The 19345-nt window shown below is 48.8% G+C and overlaps 1 protein-coding gene across 3 annotated transcripts in view; it reads left to right on the plus strand.

Moving 5' to 3' along the window:
• Window positions 1–10070: 10070 nt before the first annotated feature.
• Window positions 10071–19345, plus strand: part of LOC117087875 (CAP-Gly domain-containing linker protein 1-like) — a 50593-nt gene continuing 41318 nt past the window's right edge. For 2 of the 3 annotated variants that reach the window (XM_033218627.1, XM_033218638.1), the window contains exon 1: window positions 11166–11315. The gene's annotated coding sequence lies outside the window, so the exon portion shown is untranslated. Of the gene's footprint in view, window positions 10203–11165; window positions 11316–19345 lie in introns of those variants that run through there. The other variant, XM_033218648.1, reaches the window with a different exon arrangement.

Consider the following 19345-nt stretch of genomic DNA (forward strand, 5'->3'; position numbering starts at 1 on the left):
CTCAGCCTCCCAAAGTGTGGGGATTATAGGTGTGACCCACTTCACCTGGCTGAAACTGCCTCTGGATTTAAAAATCTCGGCCGGGTGCGGTGGCTCAAGCCTGTAATCCCAGCACTTTGGGAGGCCGAGACGGGCGGATCGCGAGGTCAGGAGATCGAGACCATCCTGGCTAACATGGTGAAACCCCGTCTCTACTAAAAAATACAAAAAAAACTAGCCGGGCGAGGTGGCGGGCGCCTGTAGTCCCAGCTACTCGGGAGGCTGAGGCAGGAGAATGGCGTGTACCCGGGAGGCGGAGCTTGCAGTGAGCTGAGATCCGGCCACTGCACTCCAGCCTGGGCGACAGAGCGAGACTCCATCTCAAAAAAAAAAAAAAAAAAAAAACTCTTCTCTAAAATCTTTCGTCTACCTGGTTACCATGCATTCTCTACTTGACTTTTTTTTTGAATAGTTTATTCCTTTTATTTTTTGTTGATATGAGGTTCACATAAGATAAAGTTAACCACTTAAAAATGAACAATTCGGCCGGGCATTGTGGCTCATGCCTGTAATCCCAGCACTTTGAGACACCGAGGTGGGTGGATAACCTGAGGTCAGGAGTTTGAGCTCAGCCTGACCAACATGGTGAAACCCTGTCTCTACTAAATACACAAAAATTATCCTGGTGTAGTGGTGTGCACCTGTAGTCCCAGCTACTTGGGGGGGCTGAGACAGGAGAATTGCTTGAACCCGGGAGGCAGAGGTTGCAGTGAGCCGAGATGGAGCCACTGCACTCCAGCCTGGGCGACAGAGTGAGGCTGTTTCAGAAAAAAAAAAAAAAAAAAAAGAACAATTTAGGCTGGGCATGGTGGCTCACGCCTATAATCCCACCACTTTGGGAGGCTGAAGCAGGAGGACTGTTTGAGCCCAGGAGTTTTAGACCAGCCTGGGCAATGTAGGAAGACCCTGTATTTACAAAAATAAAAATAAAAACAAAAACAAACAAAATGAACAATTCAGTGTCATTTAGTACATTCACAATGTTGTGTGACTACCGCCTTTCCTCTAGTTCCAAATTATTGCCATCATCCCAAAAGGAGATCCCCCCCTTTTCTTTTTTGAGGCAGACTCTTGCTCTGTCACCAGGCTGGAGTGCAAAGGTGATCTCAGCTTACTGTAACCTCCGCCTCCCTGGTTCAAGCGATTCTCCTGCCTCAGCCTCCATAGTAGCTGGGACTACAGGCGTGTGCCACCATGCCCAGCTAATGTTTGCATTTTTTGTAGAGATGGGGTTTCTCCATGTTGGCTAGCATGGTCTCGATCTCTCGATCTCATGATCTGCCCACCTTGGCCTCCCAAAGTGCTAGGATTACAGGCGTGAGGCACAGCACCTGGCAAATTTTTTTTTTTTTTTGATATGGAGTCTTGTTCTGTTGCCCAGGCTGGAGTGCAATGGCAAGATCTCAGCTCACTGCAACCTCCCCCTCCCAGGTTCAAGTGATTCTCCCGCCTCAGCCTCCTGAGTAGCTGGGACTACAGGTGTCTGCCACCACACCCAGATAATTTTTGTATTTTTAGTAGAGAAGGGGTTTTGCCATGTTGGCCAGGCTGATCTCAAACTCCTGACCTCGGGTGATCTGCCTGCCTTGGTCTCCCAAAGTGCCGGGATTACAGGCATGAGCCACTGCATCTGGCCCCAAAAGGAGACCCTGTACCTCTTAAGCAGTTGCTCCTAACTCTTCCCTCCCACAGCCCCTGACAACCATTAATCAGCTCGCCATCTCTATGGATTTACCTCTTCTGGACATTTCATGTAAAGAATCATACAATATGTGGCTGGGCGTGGTGGCTCACACGTATAATCCTGACACTTTGAGAGACCGAGGCAGGAGGATCACTTGATGTCAGGAGTTCGAGACCAGCCTGGCTAACATGATGAAACTCCGTATCTACTAAATATACAAAAATTAGCTAGGCATGGTGGTGTGCACCTGTAGTCCCAGCTATCTGGGAGGCTGAGACAGGAGAATCACTTGAATCCGGAAGGCAGAGGTGCAGTGAGCCGAGATTGCACCATTGCACTCCAGCCTGGGTGTCAGAGTGAGACTCCGTCTCAAAAAAAAAAAAAAAAAATTGTATGATTACTTTTTTTTCGATGCAGAGTCTTGCTCTGTTGTCATCCAGGCATGTACCATGCATCAGTACTCTTCTCTTTTTTTGACAGCTGAGTAATGTTCCACTGCACGAAGGGACCACAATTTGTTTATTCATTTCATCAATCGGTGGACATTTGGGTTGTTTCCACTTTTTCCTACTGTGAACATGTGTACATACATTTGAGTCTGCTTGATTTTTCTTTTTTTTTTTTTTTGAGATGGAGTCTTACTTAGCCACCCAGGCTGAGTGCAGTGGCATGATCTCGGCTCACTGCAACCGCCGTCTCCCGGGTTCAAGTGATTCTCTTGTCTCAGCCTCCCGAGTAGCTGGGATTACAAGCACCCACCATCATGCCCCGCTAATTTTTGTATTTTTTAGTAGAGGTGGGGTTTCACCATGTTGGCCAAGCTGGTCTTTTTTGTTTTGAGATGGAGTCTCACTCTGTCGCCCAGGCTGGAGTGCAAGGGCACAATCTTGGCTCACAGCAACCTCTGCCTCCCAGGTTCAAGTGATTCTCCTGCCTCAGCCTCCCGAGTAGCTGGGACTACAGGTGCACACCACCAGACCTGGCTAATTTTTTTGTATTTTTAGTAGAGACAGGGTTTCACCATATTGGCCAGGGTAGTCTTGAACTCCTGACCTTGTGATCTGCCCACTTTGGCCTTCCAAAGTGCTGGGATTACAGGCGTGAGCCACCACGCCCAGCCTGGCCAGGCTGGTCTTGAACTCCTGACCTCAAGTGATCCACCCGCCTTGGCCTCCCAAAATGCTAGGATTGCAGGGACGAGCCACTGTGCCCAGCCTTTTTTTTCTTTTCTTTTCTTTTCTTTTTTTTTTTGAGATGGAGTCTTGCTTCTTCGCCCAGGCCGGAATGCAATGGTGCAGTCTTGGCTCACTGCAACCTCTGCCTCCCGGGTTCAAGCAATTCGCCTGCCTCAGCCTCCCCATTAGCTGGGATTACAGGTATGTGCCACCACGCCCAGCTAATTTTTGTATTTTTAGTAGAGATGGGGTTTCACCCTGTTGGCCAGGCTGTTCTCAAGCTCCTGACCTCAAGTGATCCACCCGCCTCGGTCTCCCAAAGTGCCGGAATTACAGGCATGAGTTACCATGCCTGGTCAAGTCTGCTTGATTTTTGCTGAAGATAGAATCAACTTTCCATGTACTCAACAAATATTTGTTGAATTAGATAAGAACTGCTGCATCAAACACAAATTTCACAAATGTTTTGCTTTAGTCAATAAAAGTCACAGAATCTTAAAAATGTTTGTGGTTGGAAGTTTAAAAGTGATCTTGTTCAACCCCCTCATCTTGACACTGCATGCACTCCAAGTACTAGTCTATTTAGATGGCCCTAAATACAGTTTACATCATGGTGTGTGGTGCCCTATTGATAGTGTTCTTTGTTAACTGAATATGTACAATGCAGTCTTTGTTGTCACAAGATGGTTCTCTTTGAGAAGTGGTTTTATGAATTTAAATTTAATAGGCACTGGGTGTGGGGTATGCCTGTAATTTCAGCAGTTTAGGAGACTGAGAGGTAGGGAGTTTGTGGCTGAAGTGAGTTATGATTGCACCACCAGCCTGGGGAACAGAGCAAGACCCTGTGTCCAAAAAATATATATATGTGTGTGTGTGTGTGTGTGTGTATGCATATGTGTGTATATATATACGTGTATATATATGTGTGTGTGTGTGTGTGTGTATATATATGCAGTAGCTTGTCATTTTTTCATAGGTTTGCTTTTTTTTTTAGATGGAGTCTCACTCTGTTGCCAGGCTGGAGTGCAGTGGCGCAATCTCAGCTCACTGCAACCTCCACCTACCAGGTTCAAGCAATTCTCCTGCCTCAGCCTCCCTAGTAGCTGGGATTACAGGCACACACCACCACGCCCAGCTAATTTTTTTGGATTTTTAGTACAGACGGGATTTCACCATAGTGGTCAGGCTGGTCTCGAACTCCTGACCTTGTGATCCACTTCGGCCTCCCAAAGTGCTGGGATTACAGGCATGAGCCACTGTGCCCTGCCCACAGTTTTGCTTTTTAAAACATTCCATGAAACCACTACCATCAGCATTTTGTCTGTATAAAGTGGATACAGCAGTCTTAATTGGATTCAGGGATAAAATTAATTTTTGGTCCAAAATAGTCAATGAATGCATCATCATTTTTGGGAGTTTTTTGTTTGTTTGTTTGTGTCCTTTCTCTGCAGTTTAAGACTCTGTCTCCCTCTGGCTGAGTCTTTTTTTTTTTTTTTTTTGAGACGGAGTCTCGCCCTGTTGTCTAGGCTGGAGTGCAATGGCATGATCTTGGCTCACTAAAACCTCTGCCTCCCGGGTTCAAACAATTCTTCTGCCTCAGCCTCCTGAGTAGCTGGGATTACAGGTGCTTGCTACCACACCCAGCTAATTTTTGTATTTTTAGTAGAGACGGGGTTAAACCATGTTGGTCAGGCTGGTCTTGAACCCCTGACTCATGATCCGCCACTTTGATCTCCCGAAGTGCTGGGATTACAGGTATGAGCCACTGCACCCGGTCGCTGAGTCACTTTTTTTTTTTTTTTTTTCGAGACGGAGTCTCGCTCTGTCACCCAGGCTGGAGTGCAGTGGCCGGATCTCAGCTCACTGCAAGCTCCGCCTCCCGGGTTCACGCCATTCTCCTGCCTCAGCCTCCCGAGTAGCTGGGACTACAGGCGCCGCCACCTCGCCCGGCTAGTTTTTTATATTTTTAATAGAGACGGGGTTTCACCGTGTTAGCCAGGATGGTCTCGATCTCCTGACCTTGTGATCCGCCCGTCTCGGCCTCCCAAAGTGCTGGGATTACAGCTGAGTCACTTTTTTATGAAACGAACTAGCACTAGCTCCCTACCTTTGGAAATGTTTTGGAAATGTTAACATTTCCAAATGTTGACAAGGGTTGTGGTCTGGTATATTATACCCACCTCGGACATAAAACCAGGGGAGATCAGGGAACAATGATTACTCTACCCTGATTCAGTAAACCAGTGAGCAGTAATAGTCAACAGTTTGAGGACAGGGACTTGATCTTCACTGTTGTAGCCCCAGTACCTAGAATAGTGCTTGGGACTCAGCAGGATTTCAGACAGTCTTTGTTGAATGGGCTAATCAATTGGATTCTGATTTCTGAAGCAATATTAATAAAAGTAGAAGTAATTTAAAAAATAAGCCACGCACAGTGGCTCATGACTGTAATCTCAGCACTTTTGAGAGGCCAAGGCAGGCAGATTTAGGCCAGGAGATAGAGACCAGCCTGGGCAACATGGCAAAATCCCATCTCTACTAAAAATAGAAAAATTAGCCTGGTGTGGTGGTGGGTGCCTGTAATCCCAGCTACTGGGGAGGCTGAGGTGGGAGGATCGCTTGAAACCGGGAGGTGGAGATTGCAGTGAGCCGAGAGTGGGCCACTGCACTCCAGCCTGGGCCACACAGCAAGAGACTGTCTCAAAAAAAAAAAAAAAGCAAGCTATATGTATTACCTTAAATACTTTTTTTTGAGATGGAGTTTCATTCTTATTGCCAAAGCTGGAGTGCAATGGTGCCATCTGGGCTCATTGCAACCTCTACCTCCCGGATTCAAGCGATTCTCCTAACTCAGCCTCCTGAGTAGCGGGGATTACAGGCGCCCACCACCATGCCCAGCTAATTTTTGTATTTTTTTTTTTTTTTTTTGAGATGGAGTCTCGCTCTGTCGCCCAGGCTGGAGTACAGTGGCCGGATCTCAGCTCACTGCAAGCTCCGCCTCCCGGGTTCACGCCATTCTCCCGCCTCAGCCTCCCAAGTAGCTGGGACTGCAGGCGCCCGCCACCTCGCCCGGCTAGTTTTTTGTATTTTTTAGTAGAGATGGGGTTTCACCATGTTAGCCAGGATGGTCTCGATCTCCTGACCTTGTGATCCGCCCGTCTCGGCCTCCCAAAGTGCTGGGATTACAGGTTTGAGCCACTGTGCCTGGCCTAATTTTTGTATTTTTAGTAGAGACGGGGGTTTCATTATGTTGGTCAGTCTGGTCTCGAACTCTTGACCTCAGGTGATCCACCCGCCTTGGCCTCCCAAAGTGCTGGGATTACAGGCGTGAGCCACTGCGCCCGGTGACAGCAGGGATTATTCACTCTTATTTCTTGCTGTATCTGCATCCCTTGAATAATACAGGGTCCATAGTAGATTAGTTTTTAAAAGGATGTGGTGTAAGACTCCTATATTCCAAACAACTAGAGACTTTTTTCCCTGTATTTTGTCTTCTTTTTCTTTTTAAAGAACAATAGGTGTTTATTACATAAAATTAAGGCAAACAAAATTAAGGCAATAAAATAGCTACAATCCCAAAGATCCTGAAAAAATTACTATAAAGATGTCTACATTAATTCATTACAGTTTAGAAAGATTTTAAATCTCTCATGGACTAATAGTTCCTATCACCATTCAAGGACAATACAGTAAAAAACAGTGGTTTCAATTTCTTTTTTTTTTTTGAGATGGAGTTCTCGCTCTGTCACCCAGGCTGGAGTGCAGTGGTGCAAGTTCACTGCAACCTCTGCCTCCTAGGTTCAAGTGATTATCCTGCCTCAGTCTCCACCACACTCAGTTTATTTATTTATTTATTGAGATGGAGTCTCACTCTATCGCCCAGGCAGGAGTGCAGTGGCACAAGTTCACTGCAACCTCTGCCTCCTAGGTTCAAGTGATTATCCTGCCTCAGCCTCCCAAGTAGCTGGGACCACAGGTGCACACCACCACAGCTAGCTAATTTTTGTATTTTTAGTAGAGACTGGGTTTCACCCTGTTGGCCAGGCTGGTCTCAAACTCCTGAGTTCAGGCAATCCACCCGCCTCAGCCTCCCAAAGTGCTGGGATTACAGGCATGAGCCACTGTGCCTGCCCAATTTTTAATATATTTTTTGGTAGAGATGGGGTCTTGCTATGTTGCCCAGGTGGGTCTCCAACTCCTCAACTCAAGCAATCCTCCTGCCTTGGCTTCTCAAATTGCTGGGATTACAGGTGTGAGCCACTGCTCCTGGCCTTGTACATGGTTTTAAAATATAAAATACGGCCGGGCGCAGTGGCTCAAGCCTGTAATCCCAGCACTTTGGGAGGCCGAGGCGGGTGGATCACGAGGTCAGGAGATCGAGACCCTCCTGGCTAACATGGTGAAACCCCATCTCTACTAAAAATACAAAAAACTAGCTGGGCGCGGTGGTGGGCGCCTGTAGTCCCAGCTACTCGGAGGCTGAGGCGGGAGAATGGCGGGAACCCGGGAGGCGGAGCTTGCAGTAAGCCGAGATCACGCCACTGCACTCCAGCCTGGGCGACACAGCGAGACTCCGTCTCAAAAAAAAAAATAAATAAATAAAATACATTCAGGTTTATAATTAAAAGCAGTCTGGGCATAGTGGCTCGTGCCAATAATCCCAGCACTTTGGGAGGCCGAGACGGGAGGATTGCTTGAGCCCAGGAGTTTGAGACCTGGGCAGTATAGACAGACTCTGGCTCTACTAAAAATTAAAAAAAAAAATAGCTGGGCATGGTGGCACGTGCCTGTAGTCCAAGCCAGTCTGGAGGCTGAGGTAGGAGGATCGCTCCAGCCCAGGAGTTCCAGGTTGTAATGAGCTATGATTGCACCACTGCACTCTAGCCTGGGCAACAGAGCAAGACCCCGTCTCAAAAACAACAACAACAATTACAACAAAAACAAAAGAACAAAAGAAAAGAAAAGCAACAGTTCTCAGTTCTTCTACCTCACTCCTCCTTAGTCTTAGCCCTGTTCTCCAGAGACTATTAAATTTTTGCTTTTAGTTCTTCTGGTGTTAACTTCCATCCCTCTAAAAATATTCTTGTGGGCCAGGCGCGGTGGCTCACGCCTGTAATCTCAGCACTTTGGGAGGCTGAGGGAGACAGGTTGGCTGAGCCCAGGGGTTTGAGACCATCCTGGGCAACATGGTAAAACTCCATCTCTACTAAAAATACAAACAATTAGCTGGGCATGGCTGTAAATGCCTGTAGTCCCAGCTGCTTAGGAGGCTGAGGTGGGAGGATCACCTGATCCCAGGAAGTTGAGGCTGCAGGGAGTCATAGCTGCACCACTGTGCTCCAGCCTGGGTGACAGGAATGAGACCTTATCTCAAGAAAACAAAAACAAAAACACATAAAAATATACTTGTGTTATTTATCAACTGTAGGTGTTATCTATTGACTTTCTGTTATGACTAAGGCACGACTACCTCTCCCTTCCACACAATCCTGCCACTATTGTTAATTATCCCTATTGGTTATGTTAATGATATCGTTAAACCTTTATTTTTGGGAAAAAAGCAAAAAACAAAACCCTAGGCATTTACCCACCTCCCCACTTTGTAAAATGAAGACTTGAGAGCTCTTATTTTGCATTCTACTTCTGCAACATCCCTTCCACCTTCCAATGTCTCATCAATTGAGCTGTTCTCATATTTACAGAAGACATGCATTTAAGAAAGCACAGTGGTGGCCGGGCGTGGTGACTCATCACGTCTCTAATCCCAGCACTTTCGGAGGCGGAGGCAAGCGGATCACGAGGTCAGGAGATTGAGACCATCTTGGCTAACACAGAGAAACCCCCTCTCTACTCAAAATACAAAAAATTAGGTGGGTGTGGTAGTATGTGCCTGTAGTCCCAGTTACTTGGAAGGCTGAGGCAGGAGAATAGCTTGAACTCACAATGCGGAGGCTGCAGTGAGCCGAGATGGTTCCACTGCACTCTGGACTGGGCGCCAGAGCAAGACTCTGTCTCAAAAAAAAAAAAAAAAGCACAGTGGCTAGATCTAAAAACAGAATGTGAATATTGAAGGAGGACCTTTGAGTCCTAACAGTGGCCACCTGGGGTCTGAGCCTTGTCAATGCCCTGGTAGTAGGGCTGAGACCAGGCCTTGCTCACACAATTGAAGGAGGCAGTGAAGGTAAATAATCTTGTGATATGCTATTTATTTATTTATTTATTTATTTTTTTGAGACGGAGTCTCCCTCTGTCCCCCAGGCTGGAGTGCCGTGGTGCGATCTCCGTTCATTGCAACCTCTGCCTCCTGGATTCAAGCAATTTTTCTGCCTCAGCCTCTTAAGTAGCTGGGATTACAGGCATACACCACCACGCCTGGCTCATTTTTGTATTTTTAATAGAGACAGGGTTTCACCATATTGGCCAGGCTGGTGTCGAGCTCCTTACCTCGTGATCTGCCCACCTCAGCCTCCCAAAGTGCTGGGATTACAGGCGGGAACCACCGTGCACAGCCGATATGATTTTTTTTAAAATAAAAATTAATGCCAAGACTCCATGATGAACAAAATGAATATATATATATATATATATATTTTTTTTTTTTTTTTTTTTTTTTTGAGACAGAGTCTCCCTCCGGCGCCCAGGCTGGAGTGCAGTGGCTTGAACTCTGGTCACTGCAACCTCCACCTCCCGGGTTCAAGCAATTCTCGTGCCTCAGCCTTCCGAGTAGCTGGGACTACAGGCATACACCATCACGCCCAGCTAATTTTTGTATTTTTTGTTAGAGACAGGGTTTCACCATGTTGGCCAGGCTGGTCTTGAACTCCTGACTGAAGGTGATCCACCCACCTGGGCCTCTCAAAGTGCTGGGATTACAGGTGTGAGCCACCACACCCAGCCCCAAAACAATATTTTTAAAAAAGACAGGCTCAGCCTAATGAGTAGAGAAGACAAGCCCATAAGTGCTCCTAGCTGAGCTCCCCCATTAGAAGTGGTCTGTGCCTCATTCTATGACATCTATGATTCCACAACTTGCTGATTACAGCTGAAGACTGTTTAGATTAGGGGGTGAGGCGCGCCTTTCAGATTAGGAATATGGATATGGGATTTCAGGAGTATCACCACCACCTGACCTTGCAGCCTGTAAATTAGGGCAATGTTGAATTAGGTAACAGCATTTGGAAGGATTTCAGACATGAATGGAGAGGAGGGGCCAGGAGACAAATTAACTTTGTTCAGAACTTCGTGCATTTCCGGAGCAGTTCCCTCTCCCTGCTCGTCCAGGAAGCACGGTGCTTTGAATAAAGGTCAGTTAGAGGGGTCACCCTCCGATTATTCTCTTCTACTGGCAAGGAGGAGGAAGCCCCTGCCCCCTTACCCACCGCAAAATCCTGGGCTTCCCCGACAGCTGCAAATTCTTCCTTGGAGATGTAAGGCTTCTGGGGTTGCCATGGTCCATGGGAGTGAAATGCTGGCCGCCCTCTGCTACCCCAGCCCCGAGCAGGCTGTTGCAGCCTTCCCTCCGGTCCCCTTCAAAAGCTTTTAAAGGAAATCCCGGGGGGGGGGGGGGGGAGGATGGGACACTAACCAGGGCTTCCGTCCAAGCAGCCAGGGCGAATAAAAGGGGCTTTTCTCAAACGAACGGAGCAAACCCTGGGCTTGTTTCAAAGGATTTTTAACCCGCGGTCTTTCCCGGAGGGAAGTGGGCAGCAGAGATGGTTCTTCCCAAGCTTAACCTGCTCTACAGCTCCTTTCAGCATTTTTCCCAGGGACGCTTCATCCAGGGTCTTTCCCTGGAGGGAGGCGAGGGCAGAGATGATCCTTCCCAATCCCCAACTTAACCTGCTGTCGGAAGCGCCTTGCAGCCTGTTTCAAAGGATTTCTCACCCTTGTCTGGCGGGAAGGGGAGGGCAAACAAATGAATCAGCCCCAAAGAGCAGGCTGAGGTTGAGGCTGAATCGGGCTGTCGGGTGTGACTTGCAAATTCTGGGAACACTTTGCAGAAATGACGAGAAGCCCCTCCGAGCAGGCCTCTGGGTTTTCCCTCGCACCTTGCTCCCCAAGTCGGGGCTCGGGAGGTTACGGGGGCGGACCGGCGGGCGCGCTGGGTCCAGGGTCCTCCCGGGGCCGCGGTGGGCGCAGACAAAGAGGCGGAGGGGCGGCGCGGGGCCGGGCGCGGGCTGCAGGGCCGGTGCGGACTCGGGGGGCCGGGCCGGCCAGGCGGGCGCGGCGGCGGAGCGCGGGGAGGAGCCGCGCGGCGTCTTCTCCTGGCGGCGCGCGCCCGCCCGGCCCCGCGGCGGCGGCGGCGCGTCACGCTCTCCCCGCCCCGAGCCGACGAGCCGGGAGGCGGGAGGCGGCGGCCGCGGCGGCTGCTGCTGCTGCAGTGAGGCAGGTGGCGGCGACCCGCGGCGTCCGACGAGGTGAGCAGGAAGCGGCGCGGGCCCTCACCCCTTCCCGGCACCCCCCCTCCCCTGCCCGCTTTCCAGCCCGCGGGGCCCGCCCAGGGTCGGGTCGGGGGTCGAAGCCCGGCGTCCGGGAGCGGGGCCGAGCCTTGCGCGCCGGAGCCGTCCGGAAGGGGACCGCGGAAGTCTCGGGTGGCCGGCGCCGGAGGCCGTGGGTCCCTGGGGGGCCCCTCCGGAGCTGGAAAAGTGGCGGCCCTGGCAGCGCCGAGCCGGGCCTTCGCTTCCTCCGCCCGCCTCAAGATGGAGCTTGGACTCCTTGCCCCTGCGCCGCCCCAGGCGGCGCTCTCTCCCAGGCGCCCAGCTCTCTCCCCTGGGCCTCGGGGTGGATGTTGGGTCGGCTGGACCCCCGGGAGGCCAAAGCCGGGCGGGACCTGTTGCCCCGGGCGCGGCGCCCGTCACCTGAGCATTCCTCAGGCCCTGGGTGCCCGGCGCCCGCTAGCCGGCATGGAGGGCACCCTGGACCGGCTTCCCCTGCTGCCCCGGCTTTTGTTTCGCTCCCAAGTGGGGCTGTGATTCTTGGAGACCGGGGAAGGCTGGAGGTGGCCAGATCGCTCTCGGGTTTCCGAAATCACACCGGTGCCCGGTAACCCGAACCTTCTACCGCGGCAGGGGATTGGCGCGGAAGGCAGATGACACTTGTTCAGAGGTTATTTTACAAGCAGAACCTAGCGATTGCCCGAATTGGAAGGTCCTGCCTTTCAAAAATCGGATTTTGATTCGGGAGTGAATCCTGAATCTTGCTGTTTGTCCACTTCATGTGGCTTTTCCATCTGGCAGGAGCCGAGCGCCACCCCCTCCTCCCTACACAGCCCCACCTCTTTGGTATGAAGAAATTACACGTTGTCCGTCACCGGTTTAGATACCTGCTTTTAGCAAAACTTGGGCGCTAGTGAACTGTTTTTTAAAAAAGAGGGTGGAGAAGATTCTGTAATTGTGTGTGTGTGTGTGTGTGTGATTCAGCAGCCTGGCCTTCTTCCTCTTTTAGGACGGTGGCCCCTAGCAGCGCTCTAAGTATTAAGTACTGTGGCCACCGCTGTCATTAGGGTTATGATTCTGGCTGTTCTTATTATTTGATTTTTATCACTACTGTTACCGATGGTATCCACGAATCAGGAGAGTATCCCAGAGTCAGGAATGTGTTTATTTGACTTTTAGATTTAATGATAACCTTTAGCAAGTATCCCTAGGCATGTCGCTTCTCAGACTTGTAGCCTTTTTTTCTCTGTAAATTATAACAATGAACATTTATTGAAGGCATCTTGTGGCCAGGCCCTGGGAAAGTCTTTTATGTGTTTTATTTCATTTAATCAACCCCAACCCAGTGAGCGTGCTGTCGTCATGTGCATTTGGCAGGAGGGTGATAGAAAGGTCAAGTAATTTGACCAGGGTCATATAGCTAAGTGGTGGTGTATGATCCTATACTAATGAAATAACTAAGCACCTGAAGTCAGAATACCTTTAACCAGCGTGTGAACTCAGGTATTCTGACTTCAGGTGCTTAGTTATTTGATTAGTATAGGGAACCTATGGCAAAATGCAAGGCTAGTCTGTCTGTCCATCAACCAATCAGTCAATCAATCAATGAGAGGGCGCCTCAATCTGTTGCCCCAGGCTGAGTGCAGTGGCCCGATCTCAGCTTACTGCAATCCCCGCTTCCCAGGTTCAAGTGATTCTTGTGCCTGAGACTCCTGAGTAACTAGGATTACAGGCACGCACCACCACGCCCAGCTAATTTTTTGTATCTGCGGTAGAGATGAGGTTTCACCACATTACCCAGGCTGGTCTTGAACTCCTGGGCTCACGTGATCCACCGGCTTCGGGCTTCCAAAGTGCTAGGATTACAAGTGTGAACTATCGCACCTGGCCCCAAGGCTGGTCTTCATTAAAGCAAAGTTGAAGTGGGTAATTGGCCAAAGGCTTGTGCCCAATTTTTAAGGTTCAGAAAAAGCAGTTAAGTACATCTTCCACTAGACCTAATTCAAAGGGGAAAACCGAAACTGGGTGGGACCCTGGGTAGGTATTTTGCCTGAAGATCAAGATTTTGCCCTTCCCTACTTTTTCAATCATTGTTTGAGCTTCACAGCTTGTGCTTGAGCATGACATAAGCTAATCTGGTTTCTGTCCTATTGAGGAGTTTAGAATCTGATGTCCTTATCTTTTTTTTTTGACATGGAGTTTCACTCTTGTTGCCTAGGCTGGAGTGCAATGGTGCGATCTCGGCTCACTGCAACCTCTGTCTTCTGGGTTCAGGTGATACTCCTGCCTCAGCCTCCTGAGTAGCTGAGTAGCTGCCACTATGCCTGGCTAATTTTTTGTATTTTTGTAGTGGAGATGGAGTTTCACCATGTTGACCAGGCTGATCTCACCTGACTTCAGGTGATCCACCTGCCTCAGCCTCCCAAAGTGCTGGGATTATAGGTGTGAGCCACTGCGCCTGGCCTGATGTCCTTATCTTAAAAAAATTTTTTTTTTACCTACTGGCTAAAATTCAGTCTGTCACATCCCATGTGACTCATAAGGGGCGTGAACTAACTCAGTCATGTTTGATTCTTTTTTTTTCTGAGACAGTGTCTTGCTCTGTCGCCCAGGCTGGAGTGCAGTGGTGCAGTGTCGGCTCGCTGCAAGCTCCGCCTCCCGGGTTCACACGGTTCTCCTGCCTCAGCCTCTCTAGTAGCTGGGACTACAGGCACCTGCTACCATGCCTGGCTAATTTTTTGCATTTTTAGTAGAGACAGGGTTTCATCTTGTTAGCCAGGATGGTCTCAATCTCCTGACCTCATGATCCGCCCGCCTCGGCCTCCCAAAGTGCTGGGATTACAGGCGTGAGCCACCGCGCCTAGCGTATTCTTTTTTTTTTTTTTTTTGAGACGGAGTCTTGCTCTGTGGCCCGGGCTGGAGTGCAGTGGCCGGATCTCAGCTCACTGCAAGCTCCGCCTCCCGGGTTCACACCATTCTCCTGCCTCAGCCTCCCAAGTAGCTGGGACTACAGGTGCCCGCCACCTCGCCCGGCTAGTTTTTTGTGTATATATATATTTTTCAGTAGAGACGGGGTTTCATCATGTTAGCCAGGATGGTATCGATCTCCTGACCTGGTGATCTGCCCGCCTCGGCCTCCCAAGTGCTGGGATTACAGGCTTGAGCCACCGTGCCTGGCCTCTTTTTTTTTTTTTTTTTTTTTGAGACAAAATCTTGCTCTGTCGCCCAGGCTGGAGTGCAGTGGTGCGACCTTGGCTCACTGCAACCTCTGCTTCCCAGGCTCAAGCAGTTCTCCTGCCTCAGCCTCCCGAGTAGCTGGGATTACAGGTGCACACCATGGCACTGGGCTAATTTTTGTATTTTTAGCAGAGTCAGGGTTTCACCATTTTGGCCAGGCTGGTCTCAAACTCCTGACCTCAAGTGATCCACCAGCCTCAGCCTCCCAAAGTGCTGGGATTCCAGGCATGAGCCACCGTGCCCGGCTGATTCTTGCTTTTTAAGTGCTGCCTGCTGGGATTCGAAAGCCAGTGGATGGTGTGTAAGAGATGAGTTGATTCTCTTATGGCCCATACAAAGGTAGGCACCTTTGAATCTTTCACATACTGGGCACCTGGTGTTCTTCATTCTTACTTACAGGTGGATTTCTGGTCTTCCTTGAATAGATATATCAAGGCCAGGGTCTTCATGTTATGGGACCCTTGCAGAATTCTGCGGAGTTCCATGTACTCAGTAAATGTTTCTTTCTTTTTTTTCCTTAATTAAGTTTTTGTTGTTGTTGTTGTTGTTGTTGTTGTTTTTTGAGACAGAGTCTCACTCTGTTGCCCAGGCTGGAGTGCAGTGGTGCAATTTTGGCTCACTGCAACCTCTGCCTCTGGGTTCAAGTGATTCTCCCACCTCAGCCTCCCAAGTAACTGGAACAACAGCAATCTGCCACCATGCCTGGCTAATGTTTGTATTTTTAGTAGAGCTGGAGTTTCACCATGTTGACCAGGCTGGTCTCAAACTCTTGACTTCAAGTGATCCACCTGCTTTGGCCTCCCAAAGTGTTGGCATTACAGGTGTGAGCCACCACGCCCATCTGTTTCTTAGTTAATTGAAAATATAAGGTTCCTAAAGGTCAGGATTGATTTTATAGCAGTCAAACCAAAGGAAAAAAACAGAAGGTAGTATAGTAGAGTCACAGGAAGAGGGTTTAATATTTGTTAACATTACAAGAGAATTTTGTCTACATATTGTTAACTAAATTGAGACTTTCACTTTGTATGACTTTCCACTATCCAAATAATCAACTTCTTTCTTCTCTGAGAGGTCAAATGTGTTTTTCTCTGATATGAAGAGTAGTCAGTGTTGATTAGTCATAGCAGGCTTGTAGTTCTCCTTTGCAGTATTTTTTTTTTTTTTTGGACACAGGGTCTCGCTCTGTCACCCAGGCTGGAGTGCAGTGGCATAATCATAGTTCACTAGAGCCTTGAACTCCTGGGCTCAAGCAGTCCTCCCGCTTTAGCCTCCTGAGTAACTAGGACTACAGGTATGTGCTATCATGCCTGGCTAATTAAAAAATTTTTTTTTCCTGTAGAGATGACGTCTTGCTATATTTCCCAGGCTGATTTTAAACTCCTAGGCTCAAACAATCCTCCTAACTTGGCCTCCCAAAGTGCTGGGATTGCAGGCATGAGCCACTATGCCCAGCCCCACTATCCAAATAATCAACTTCTTTCCTCTTCTTGTACAAATGAGATGGAAGGTCAAGTGTGTTTTTCTTTGATATGAAGAGTAGACAGTGTTGTTTATTATGGCAAATCTGTAGTTCTCTTTTGCAGTATTTTTGAACTGTGACAGCATCACTAAAGGCAGCTTGTCAGGCTATGATGTACCTATCTGTGGGCTGTAATTAGATCTTATTTGGTATTCATGCAACAAATATTTATTGAGCATGTACTGTGTGCCAGGTGCTGTTCTAGATGCTGGTGATACAACAGTGAATAAAAGAAATTCCTATTCTCTTGGAACTTCCCTTCAAGTAGGGAAGGCAGACGAGAAACAAAAAGTGAATTGTATGTTAGGTGACACATGGCAAAGAAAAAACAATCAGAGAAGGGAAAGTATAAAGTAGTGGGGATAAGAGTTAGAAGAACGGAAATTTTTTATAGGGCAGCAAGAGAAGACCTAGCTGAGAATGTGACTTTTGAGTAGAGACTGAAAGGAAGTGAGGGAATGTAAAGCCCAGAGAGGAAAACATCCTAGGGAGAAGGAAGGAGGAGGGAGGACATCGAAGACTTTCTAGGCTGTGGCCCTTAAAATATGTATTTGTTGAAATATGTAAAAATACACAGAATAATTTGCCCGGGTGCAGTGGCTCACACCTTTAATCCCAGCACTTTAGGAGGCCTAGGTGGGTGGATCACGAGGTCAGGAGATCGAGACCATCCTGGCTAGCACAATGAAACCCTGTCTCTACTAAAAGTACAAAAAATTAGCCGGGTGTGGTGGTGGATGCCTGTAGTCCCAGCTACTCGGGAGGCTGAGGCAGGAGAATGGTGTGAACCCAGGAGGTGGAGCTTGCAGTGAGCTGAGATCCAGCCACTGCACTCCAGCCTGGGTGGCAGAGTGAGACTCCATCTCAAAACAAAAACAAAAACCAAATAATTTTATGCCTTTTTTAAAAATTGATTTTATTTTTTAGAGACAGGGTCTTACTGTGTCACCAGGCTGGAGTGCAGTGGCACAATTATCACTCACTGTAGCCTTGGACTCCTGGGCTCAAGCCATCTTCCTGCCTCAGCCTCCCAAGTAGCTAGGACTACAGGCATGCACCACCACACACAGCATATTCCTTTTTTTTTTTTTTAGATGAAGTCTTGCTCTTGTCCCCTAGTCTGGAGTACGATGGAGCAATCTCAGCTCACTGCAACCTCCTCCTCCCAGGTTCAAGTGATTATCCTGCCTCAGCATCCCAAGTAGCTGGGATTACAGGCGCATGCCACCACATCTGGCTAATTTTTGTATTTTTAGTAGAGAGGGGGTTTCACCATGTTGGCCAGACTGGTCTCGAACTCCTGAGCTCAGATGATCCACCTGCCTCGGCCTCCCAAACTGCTGGGATTACAGGCGTGAGCCACCGCCCGGCCCAGCAAATTTTTTTTTCTGAACTCTTGGCCTCAAGAGATCCTCCCACCCAGAGTGTTGGGATTACCAGTGTGATCCACTGCACTCGGGCAACATGTTATTGTTGTAATTATTTTTTGAGATGGAGTTTCGCTTTTGTCACCCAGGCTGGAGTGGGATGGCATGATCTCTGCTTACTGCAACCTCTGCCTCCTGGGTTCAAGCAATTCTCCTGCCTCAGCCTCCCAAGTAGCTGGGATTACAGGCATATACCACCACACCTGGCTAGTTTTATATTTTTAGTAGAGATGGGGTTTCACTGTGTTTGTCAGGCTGGTCTTGAACTCCTGACCTAAGGTGATCTACCCACTGCAGCCTCCCAGAGTGCTGGCATTACAGGTGTGAGCCACTGCTCCCAGCAACCATGTTATTTTTAATTAATTAATTTTTTGAGAAGGGGTCTTGTTATATTGCCCAGGATAGACTCAAATTCCTGAGCTTAAGTGATCCTCCCATCTCAGCCTCCCCAGTAGCTGGGACTGTAGGACTGTAGGCTTTTACTACTGTGATGACTATGTCATCTTATTAATGATTTTTTTTTTTTTTTTTTTTTGAGACAGAGTCTTGCTCTGTCTCCCAGGCTGGAGTGCAGTGGCACGATCTCGACTCACTGCAAACTCCACCTCCTGTGTTCACGCCATTTTCCTGCCTCAGCCTCCTGAGTAGCTGGGATTACAGGTGCCTGCCACCACGCCTGGCTAATTTTTTTGTATTTTTAGTAGAGATGGGGTTTCATCGTGTTAGCCAGGATGGTCTCGATCTCCTAACCTTGTGATTCACCTGCCTCAGCCTTCCAAAGTGCTGGGATTACAGGCAAGAGCCACCGTGCCCGGCCTATTAATGATTTTGATGAAGATAAAGATATGGGGGAAAATGAGGCTCAAAATAATTTCCCTAATTTGCCTAAAAGTCCACACAGCTAGTGAACAGAAATTGAGCCCAGTTCAGGTTATTTTAAGTGATGTATAGAATACCTTGGCAATGACACAAAGGCCAGCCCAGTACTTGATGTTCAGATGTGCTATTGAGTGTATACTTTCCTATTTGTATCCATCTATTCAGGACTATTCAGAACTTTTTTTTTTTTAATGAGGTGGAGTCTTGCTCTGTCACCCAGGCTGGAGTGCAGTGGCACGATCTCAGCTCACTGCTAGCTCCACCTCCCGGGTTCATGCCATTTTCCTGCCTCAGCCTCCCACGTAGCTGGGAATGCAGGCACCCGCCACCACGCCTGGCTAATTTTTTGTTTTTTTTTTTTTTTTTTTTTTTGAGACAGAGTCTCACTCTGTCGCTCCGGCTGGAGTGCAGTGGCCGGATCTCAGCTCACTGCAAGCTCCGCCTCCCGGGTTCCCGCCATTCTCCTGCCTCAGCCTTCCGAGTAGCTGGGACTACAGGCGCCCACCACCTCCCCCGGCTAGTTATTTATTTTTTTTTTTTTTGTATTTTTAGTAGAGACGGGGTTTCACCGTGTTAGCCAGGATGGTCTCGATCTCCTGACCTCGTGATCCGCCTGTCTCGGCCTCCCAAAGTGCTGGGATTACAGGCTTGAGCCACCGCGCCCGGCCAATTTTTTGTATTTTTAGTAGAGATGGGGTTTCACTGTGTTAGCCAGGATGGTCTTGATCTCCTGACCTCGTGATCTGCCCACCTTGGCTCCCCAGAGTGCTGGGATTACAGGCGTGAGCCACCGCGCCTGGCTTTTTATTTTTATTTTTTTTGAGACGGCGTCTCGCTCCATCGCCCAGGCTGGAGAGCAGTAGCACCATCTTGACTCACTGCAACCTCCGCCTCCCACCTTCAGGCGATTCTCTGCCTCAGCCTCCTGAGTAGCTGGGATTACAAGTGCC

This window comes from Trachypithecus francoisi, unplaced genomic scaffold (assembly GCF_009764315.1).
Source record: "Trachypithecus francoisi isolate TF-2019V2 unplaced genomic scaffold, Tfra_2.0 Contig00694, whole genome shotgun sequence".
NCBI lineage: Eukaryota > Metazoa > Chordata > Mammalia > Primates > Cercopithecidae > Trachypithecus > Trachypithecus francoisi.